At 37.6% G+C, this 9,113-nt stretch overlaps 1 non-coding gene across 1 annotated transcript; it reads right to left on the reverse strand.

Moving 5' to 3' along the window:
* Positions 1-4,421: 4,421 nt before the first annotated feature.
* LOC115216852 lies at positions 4,422-4,529 on the reverse strand. The gene has a single exon (XR_003882112.1). It is a non-coding gene; the product is annotated as a U6 spliceosomal RNA (small nuclear RNA).
* Positions 4,530-9,113: the final 4,584 nt, after the last annotated feature.

Here is a 9,113-nt window from a genome sequence, read left to right on the forward strand (position 1 = left end):
ATTTTTACATTTTTATAAAATAAAATGGAAAAGAAAATTACAGAAGATAAGAAGTTTTTGGATATAGAAAAGATGAGATGGTCAAGGTTGGAAGGCCTTTAATTATAAGTGGATTGAATAAAATTAGAGCATACTGGATTTTTATTTATTTATTTTTTACTTCCCATCGAGTCTGATCGGTCAGTCACAGCTGTGACCATTCTGTCCTTTTGGATGTATTTAGAACTATGTCATATAATGTGTTGTTTATTTATGTTACTTTAAATATGAAGTGTGTTGTTATCAAAGTAAAAAGGAACAAATAACTACTGTGTGACTTGAGAGAGAGATTTTGCTGCTATTTCTGATAGGTTGAATGACCTTGTAGAGGCTCTCTCTGTAAGCTCTGTTTGAGTGTATGACAAAACCCCCACTAGGACCTCCACCCCCCAGGACAACCCCCATAGTTAAAGTGTGAAAGTGGACAAAACCACTTCAGTTATATTTTTAGGTTTTTTTCCCCTGTTTACTTGTTTCAGTCATCAAACTGTGGCCATGCTAGAGTATTGCTTTGAAGAATATTTTGTTGAACTCCCAGAATTGTTTTTCCCTTTTTACTTATTGCAGTTATTAGACTGCAGGGATGTTGGGGCATTATCTTGAAGAATCTTTAGACAACTGTATTGAACCCAGAATTTTTTTTAAGCCCGATCAAAACCACCTCAGTGATCATCATCATCATCATCATCAGCATCATCATCATCATCGTTTAACATCTGTTTTCCATGCTAGCACGGGTTGGACCGTACAACAGGGGTCTGGGAAGCCAGGAGGCTGCACCAGGCTCCAGTCTGATCTGGCTGTGTTTCTACAGCTGGATGCTCTTCCTAACACCAACCACTCCATGAGTATAGTGGGAGCTTTTTACATGCCACTGGCACAGGTGCCAGTAGCCACGATCAGTTGGTGCTTTTTACATGCCACCGGCACAGAAGCCAATCAAGGCAGCGCTGGCATCGGCCATGTTTGGATGTTGCTTTTTACGTTCCGCTGGCACAGGGTACACATCTACAATTTCCATTTGATATATTTCTCTTTTTTATTTATTTATACTTGTTTCAATCATTAGACTGCGGCCATGCTGAGGCACCGCCTTGAAGAAATTTTAGTTGAATGTATCAACCCAAGAATATTTTTTACGTAATTTTCAACTATTAAATGAAGTTAAGCCTAGGTGGTCTTTCCACATGCTAGAAATAATAGACAAATCTCTTGAATTTTTTTATAATTTCACATAAACAACAACAAATTGTAGTTGTAAAAAAACTTTTATTTTCCAATTTTTAAGGAAACAAAAATATATTCAATTGAAAATAAGTGGAATAAAATAACAGAACACAAGATTCTTTACTACTCAATGTAAACATTGCCTGAATTCTAACAAAAGGGAAAGCATTTACTCCAAAAAATTTTAAGAATGATAAGATGTATGCTTGAATGACTAGCCTTCGGCGCCATAATTCTGTTAGACCTTCAACAACCAGAGAAAGTTCAAAGGATCAGCTCATTCTCAATAATGTGCAGAGTGAAGAAAACAAAAGACTTTAAATCTAAATTCTAAAATGCTGATTTTTCTATGACTAAAGATTCTTCGGGGCAGTGCCCTAGCATGGCCACATTCTAATGATTGAAACAAGTAAGAAAATAAAAACATTCTAGGGTCAACTAAAAACATTCTATGGGCAACTAAAAACATGTCAACTAAAAACATTCAATGGGCAACTATAATATTCTATGGGCAACTAAAAGCATTCTATGGGCAACTAAAAACATTCTAGGGTCAACTAAAAACATTCTATGGGCAACTAAAAGCATTCTATGGGCAACTAAAAACATTCTAGGGCAACTTAAAACATTCTAGGGTCAGCTAAAAACATTCTAGTGTCAACTAGAAACATTCTAGTCAACTAAAAACATTCTATGGGCAACTAAAAGCATTCTATGGGCAACTAACAACATTCTAGGGGCAACTAAAAACATTCTAGGGTCAACTAAAAACATTCTACGGTCAACTAAAAACATTCAATGGGCAACAATAATATTCTAGGGGCAACTAAAAACATTCTAGGTTCAACTAAAAACATTCTACAGTCAACTAAAAACATTCTATGGGCAACTAAAAGCATTCTATGGGCAACTAAAAACATTCTAGGGGCAACTAAAAACATTCTAGGGTCAGCTAAAAACATTCTAGTGTCAATAAGAAACATTCTAGGGTCAACTAAAGATATTTTAGGGTCAACAAAAAAACATTCTATGTGCAACTACAAACATTCTAGAGTCAACTAAAAACATTCTAGGGTCAGCTAAAAACATTCTAGGGTCAACTAAAAACATTTTGGGTTAACTAAAAACATACTAGGGGAAACTAAAAAATGTATGAGCAACTGAAGAGATTATATAAGCAAATAAAAACATTCTAGGGGCACCTAAAAACATTCTGGGGGCAACTAAAAACATTCTAGTGTCAAATAAAGATATTCTAGGGTCAACTAAAAACATTATAAGGTCAACTAAAAACATTCTAGGGGAAACTAAAACATTCTAGGGTCAACTAAAAACATTCTATGGGCAACGAAAAACATGCTGTAGGCAAATAAAAACATTCTAGGGCCAACTAAAAATATTCTTTAGCAACTCAAAACATTCTATAGGCAACTAAAAATATTCTAGGGGCTACTAAAAACATTCTTGGGTCAACTAAAAACATTCAGGGGTCAACTATAATATTCTAGGGGCAACTAAAAACATTCTAGGGTCAACTAAAAACATTCTATAGACAAATAAAAGCATTCTATTGGCAACTAAAAGCATTCTATGAGCAACTAAAAACATTCTAGGGGCAACATAAGATATTCTATAGGCAACAAAATATATTCTATAGGCAACTAAAAACATTCTTTAGACAACTAAAAATATTCTATAGGCAACGAAAAACATTCTATAGGCAAGTAAAAACATTCTATAGGCAACTAAAAACATTCTTTAGACAACTAAAAATATTCTATTGGCAACGAAAAACATTCTATAGGCAACTAGAAATATTCTTTAGACAACTAAAAGTATTCTATTGGCAACGAAAAACATTCTATAGGCAACTAAAAACATTCTATAGTCAACTAAAAACATTCTTTAGACAACTTAAAATATTCTATTGGCAACGAAAAACATTCTATATGCAACTAAATACATTCTTTAGACAACTAAAAATATTCTATTGGCAACAAAAAACATTCTATAGAAAACTAAAAACATTCTTTAGACAACGAAAAACATTCTATAGGCAACTAAAAATATTCTTTAGACAACTAAAAATATTCTATTGGCAACGAAAAACATTCTATAGGCAACTAAAAACATTCTATAGGCAACTAAAAACATTCTTTAGACAACTAAAAATATTCTATTGGCAACGAAAAACATTCTATAGGCAACTAAAAACATTCTTTAGACAACTAAAAATATTCTATTGGCAACGAAAAACATTCTATAGGCAACTAAAAACATTCTTTAGACAACTAAAAATATTCTATTGGCAACGAAAAACATTCTATAGTAGAAATAGAAGGGAAACGAAAAATATCCGTAAAATATAACCATGGTTGTTTTGACTGCATTCACACCTTTCTTAAAGGGGTTTTGTCCTGGGATATTATGTGGATCTCACTCTGCTCAAGGCCTCAATCGAGAAGGTTGAGGTCAAGTTGCTTAGGGCATGGCAGTGTGCATCTTAGAAGTGTTCAGAGACAATCCTGCTGCACTCTTGTTGTGTGTCACAAAGAACCCTCTGCACTGTATCTTGTTCTACTAAACCCAGCAGTATATTCTTCCTTAAATCACAACACACCATCTTCAGGGTGCCATTAGTTTGCTACCTTCTCGAGTTCATCTGACTCATAACGGTTGGTTTCCATGGCATATTAATTCCCCACTTGGATCGGATGCCAGTCCATCGCAGCGTTACTCGTTTTTGCCAGCTGAGTGGACTGGAGCAACGTGAAATTAAGGGCTTTGCTCAAGAACAGGCTACAACACATCACCTGGTCCAGGGATTGAAACCACAACCTTAAAATCATAAGTCCAATACTCTAACCACTAAGCCATGTGCCTCCACAAGGGGCAGAGGACATTAGTTATTTCTTTACTGCCCACAAGGGGCTAAACATAGAGGGGACAAACAAGGACAGACAAACGGATTAAGTCAATTACATCGACCCCAGTGCGTAACTGGTACTTAATTTATCAACCCCGAAAGGATGAAAGGCAATGTTGACCTCGGCAGAATTTGAACTCAGAACATAACGGCAGACGAAATACAGCTACTCATTTCGTCCGGTGTGCTAACGTTTCTGCCAGCTCGCCGCCTTTCTTTTTCTTTTTTTTTTTATATGGAACGCTTCATGAGTTTGCGTGTCATCCTTGTGCAGGGGCCATGCTAATCTTTTCTGTATCGTTCCAATTTTACTATATGTATTGCCGAAACAGAGGACATTCGTGCTACACACTAAGAACCACACATCAATGTCATCTTGCAGCATTTATGGCAGTAATTCTGTATTTCCGCGAAGGTATTTTCACCTGGCTTTGCAGAAATTTGTTTTCTTTGTTAATGCACCTGCTTTGATAATGGGAATGTGATTGGAAGGGAGTTTGGCTGTTATTGGGATGGGCTGTGTGCAGAGAGCAGATATGATACCTGGAGAGTATTGAAGTTCCTTTTTTAATCAGTAAATTTTGTTTTGTGTTTACCTTTTTGTGCTGTGATCATCATCATCATCATCATCCTCATCTTCATCATCATCATCTTCATCGTCCTCGTCATCATCATCATCATCATCATCATCATCGCCATCATCGTCATCGTCCTCGTCATCATCATCATCATCATCTTCATCGTCAATGTCCTCGTCATCATTATCATCATCATCATCGCCATCATCATCTTCATCTTCACCGTCCTCGTCATCATCATCATCATCATCATCTTCATCGTCATCGTCCTCGTCATCGTCATCATTATCATCATCATCATCATCATCATCATCATCATCATCATCGTCGTCCTCGTCATCATCATCATCATCATCGTTTTAACATCCAGATTTTCATGCTTATGTAGGTCCGATGAAATTTGTTGAGGCAGATTTTCTACCAGTCGACGCTCTTCCTGTTACCAACCCTCACCTGTTATGTATGTTGTTTGTTCCTTCTCGAGCCACGCTTGGCTCATTAGGGCCGGCTTCCTGGTCTCTGTGGTGTATAGGTTCCCCACCTGGATGGGACGCCAGTCCATCGCAGGTGAGCTGCAAGATGCAGGAGGAAAGAGCGAGAGAAAGTTGTGGCAAAAGAGTCAACAGAAGTTTGCCATTACCTTCTGCCAGAGTTGCGTGGAGCTTAGGTGTTTTGCTCATAAACACGCACACCGCCCGGTCTGAGATTCGAACCCATGATCCCTTGACTGCGAGTCCGCTGCTCTAACCTCTAGACCATGTGCCACCTGTTAACTGGTGTATATTGGCTACTTATTTATTGTTGGGTATCTTGTGAGTGATGTCTGGAGTGGTACCCCAATATGAAGTGATGTCTGGAGTGGTGGTACCCCAATATGAAGTGATGTCTGGAGTAGTACTCCAATATGAATTGGTGATTGCTGACTGCTAGGGAGTCTGCAGTAGTACTACAATGACTGGATGCTCCGGTCAGTGGAAGATGATGATAATCTAATCAACTAGTTGTCATTGGCAGTTGAGGTACCGTTTATTTGTTGTCCCTTGACTGGCTTCCGTGCCGGTGGCACATAAAAAGTACCAATCTGATCGTGGCCACTGCCAGCCTCGCCTGGCACCTGTGCTGGTGGCACGTAAGAAGCACCCACTACACTCACAGAGTGGTTGGCATTAGGAAGGGCATCCAGCTGTAGAAACACTGCCAGATCAGACTGGAGCCTGGTGCAGCCTTCTGGCTTCCCAGATCCCCGGTCGAACCGTCCAACTCATGCTAGCATGGAGAACGGATGTTAAACGATGATGATGATGATGATGATGAAAGATATTTCCTAAGATTTCTTCATCAATACTGTTGAAGTTTAAATTATATCATCATGAAATGACTGGTGTGAGACAAAGTTGTGAGGTGGGATATTAGGACTGTAAACTTCACAGAAGACAAAGGACTGTGATAAGTGGCAATATGTTATACTCAAGAACTCCCACCCATCTCAGTCGGAAGCATAATATCATCATCATCATCGTTTAGCGTCCGTTTTCCATGCTAGCATGGGTTGGACGGTTCTACTGGGGTCTGTGAAGCCAGAAGGCTTCATCAGGCCCAGTCAAATCTGGCAGTGTTTCTACGGCTGGATGCCCTTCCTAACGCCAACCACTCCGTGAGTGTAGTGGGTGCTTTTTACGTGCCACCCACACAGGTGCCAGACAGAGCTGGCAAACGGCCACGAACGGATGGTGCTTTTTATGTGCCACCGGCACAAGGGCCAGGCGAGGCTGGCAACGGACACGAAACGGGGCGGTGCTGGCAACGGTCGCGAAACGGAAGGTTCTCTTACATGCCACCGGCACTGGTAACACATCTGCAATTTCCATTGATGGATTTCCATTCTGATCGATTTCCACCAATATATCTATTTTATCCATCCATCCATCAATCTATCTATCTATCTGTCTGTCTGTCTTTCTATCACACACACACTTTTGTGATATGTTTAAAATAATAATAATGAATATAAACATGTAAATGCATCTACATAAAAAATACACGTTTACATATATACAGTGTGATAAATACAATACCCCCTGCATTTTTTCTCATGCATAAGGGTCACTCAGCTCTTTTTTACTATTCTGATTGGTGTGTATACATTTATATATATTTGTAAATATTTTTCTCTCAGCTCATGTACTTCATTGTTCATGGCATTACATATCTACCATATTGTGCTTGCCTCATTTCTTTCCAGTTTTCACATTTAATACCTGGTGTTTATTTGAATAATCAAATTCCATTATTAGAGAACTTAGTTACAAAAATATCTCTAAAAAGTCCTTTCTCTAAGGCAGTTCTCAACTTCTGTTTTGCTTTCAGTAGTGTATTTAACCCTTTCGTTACCGCATTTATTTTGTGATGCCCTGTGTTTCTTTGAATTACTTTAAATATAACAAAGAATTTAGTAAAATAACTTAGTTATCGTTCAGCTAGTGTTAGGAACATAAACTGTGACCAAGGTTTGGTGGAAGATTTTAATTCAGAACTTATGAAAACAAGACATTTGTACTACAGAGCCAGTTGTGGTTTCAGCCGGGTTGGTAATGAAAGGGTTGAAAGAATGGCCAAATATGATTTTCTCTCCACCAGAACAATAATGAAACTCTGCAGTAAGATCAGAATTCCTGTCTCGTGAACTTAATATATCTATGCACATGATCCAACTGCTATTGACAAATTTGTGTTCCCAAAAATTTCAGATTTATTAAACAGAAAATATATGCAATGTCATATGTTCATTTTAACATCTGTTTTCTATGCTAGTATGGGTGGATGAATATGGTACTGAGACACTGGTTCCCAGCCTTATGTCCTTCCAGTTGTTTTGAGCCTTACCTGTTCTTCAAGTAAGAAATTTTTTATTCTATGCAGCTTTGATTTTTTATTCTATGCGGATGAGTTATTGATAAAAGTGCCAACAACATCACTTAAGTGACTTTTGAATACTTGAGTATATATGTATATATGATCCCTGTGCTGGTGGCATGTAAAAAGCACCATCCGAACATGGCCGACGCCAGTGCCGCCTTGACTGACTTCAGTGCCGGTGGCACGTAAAAAGCACCAACTGATTGTGGCCATTGCCAGCCTCGCCTGGCACTTGTACTAGTGGCATGTAAAAATCACCCACTACACTCACGGAGTGGTTGACGTTAGGAAGGGCATCCACCTGTAGAAACCATCCAACCCATGCTAGCATGGAAAATGGACATTAAATGATGATGATGATACATGTAAACACACACATATATAGTTAAAATTATATTTGGATATAAACCTTGTAAGGATGCTGTGCCAACCATATTTACTTGCGACCTCTTGTCAATATCTGATGATTCATATGCTACTGGATTTACTTGAGGTATTTCTTGGTGTTTGTGGCGTTTATATAAATAGATCAGATATAAAAAATGGAATTCACAAGATTCTTTATTTAAATCCACTACAATTGTTTCAACCCATCCTGCATCTGTACCTCACAGGTAGTATAATCAATTGTCTTGCATGATAGGTGCATATTGCATCTCCTCAAGTGACTTTTTAAACAAGTACCTCATTCTTTCTTATCTCCAACTTATTAAGATATATTTTTAAGTAGTCTGCTACATTGCAGCAGTTTTCATAATAATAATAATAATAATAATGATAATAATGAAATTATTGTATACAGTGCTCAGGTGCAACACAACTTGTCAAAAGTGCATATAAAGCATATGCAGTAATGTACAAATGTCTGGAAAATGATCAGTGTATGAGTCAGATACATGCTTGCGTGTATATAGGGGGGGGGAAACCAGGTGTAGTGTTGGTGAATCTCAGGAAGCATGGAAGTTTTGAAGGATGCAGTGCTCCGACAACTAACAACTGATGCTGGCAGTTTGTTCCATACTTCATATGTTTTTCGTTGCCAATAGAATATTTTTAGTTGTCTAAAGAATGTTTTTAGTTGCCTATAGAATGTTTTTCGTTGCCAATAGAATATTTTTAGTTGTGTAAAGAATATTTTTAGTTGCCTATAGAATGTTTTTCGTTGGCAAATCGAATATTTTTAGTTGCCTATAGAATGTTTTTCGTTGCCAATAGAATATTTTTAGTTGTCTAAAGAATGTTTTTAGTTGCCTATAGAATGTTTTTCGTTGCCAATAGAATATTTTTAGTTGTCTAAAGAATGTTTTTAGTTGCCTATAGAATGTTTTTCGTTGCCAATAGAATATTTTTAGTTGTCTAAAGAATGTTTTTAGTTGCCTATAGAATGTTTTTCGTTGCCAATAGAATATTTTTAGTTGTCTAAAGAA

This window comes from Octopus sinensis, linkage group LG10, assembly GCF_006345805.1.
Source record: "Octopus sinensis linkage group LG10, ASM634580v1, whole genome shotgun sequence".
Lineage (NCBI taxonomy): Eukaryota > Metazoa > Mollusca > Cephalopoda > Octopoda > Octopodidae > Octopus > Octopus sinensis.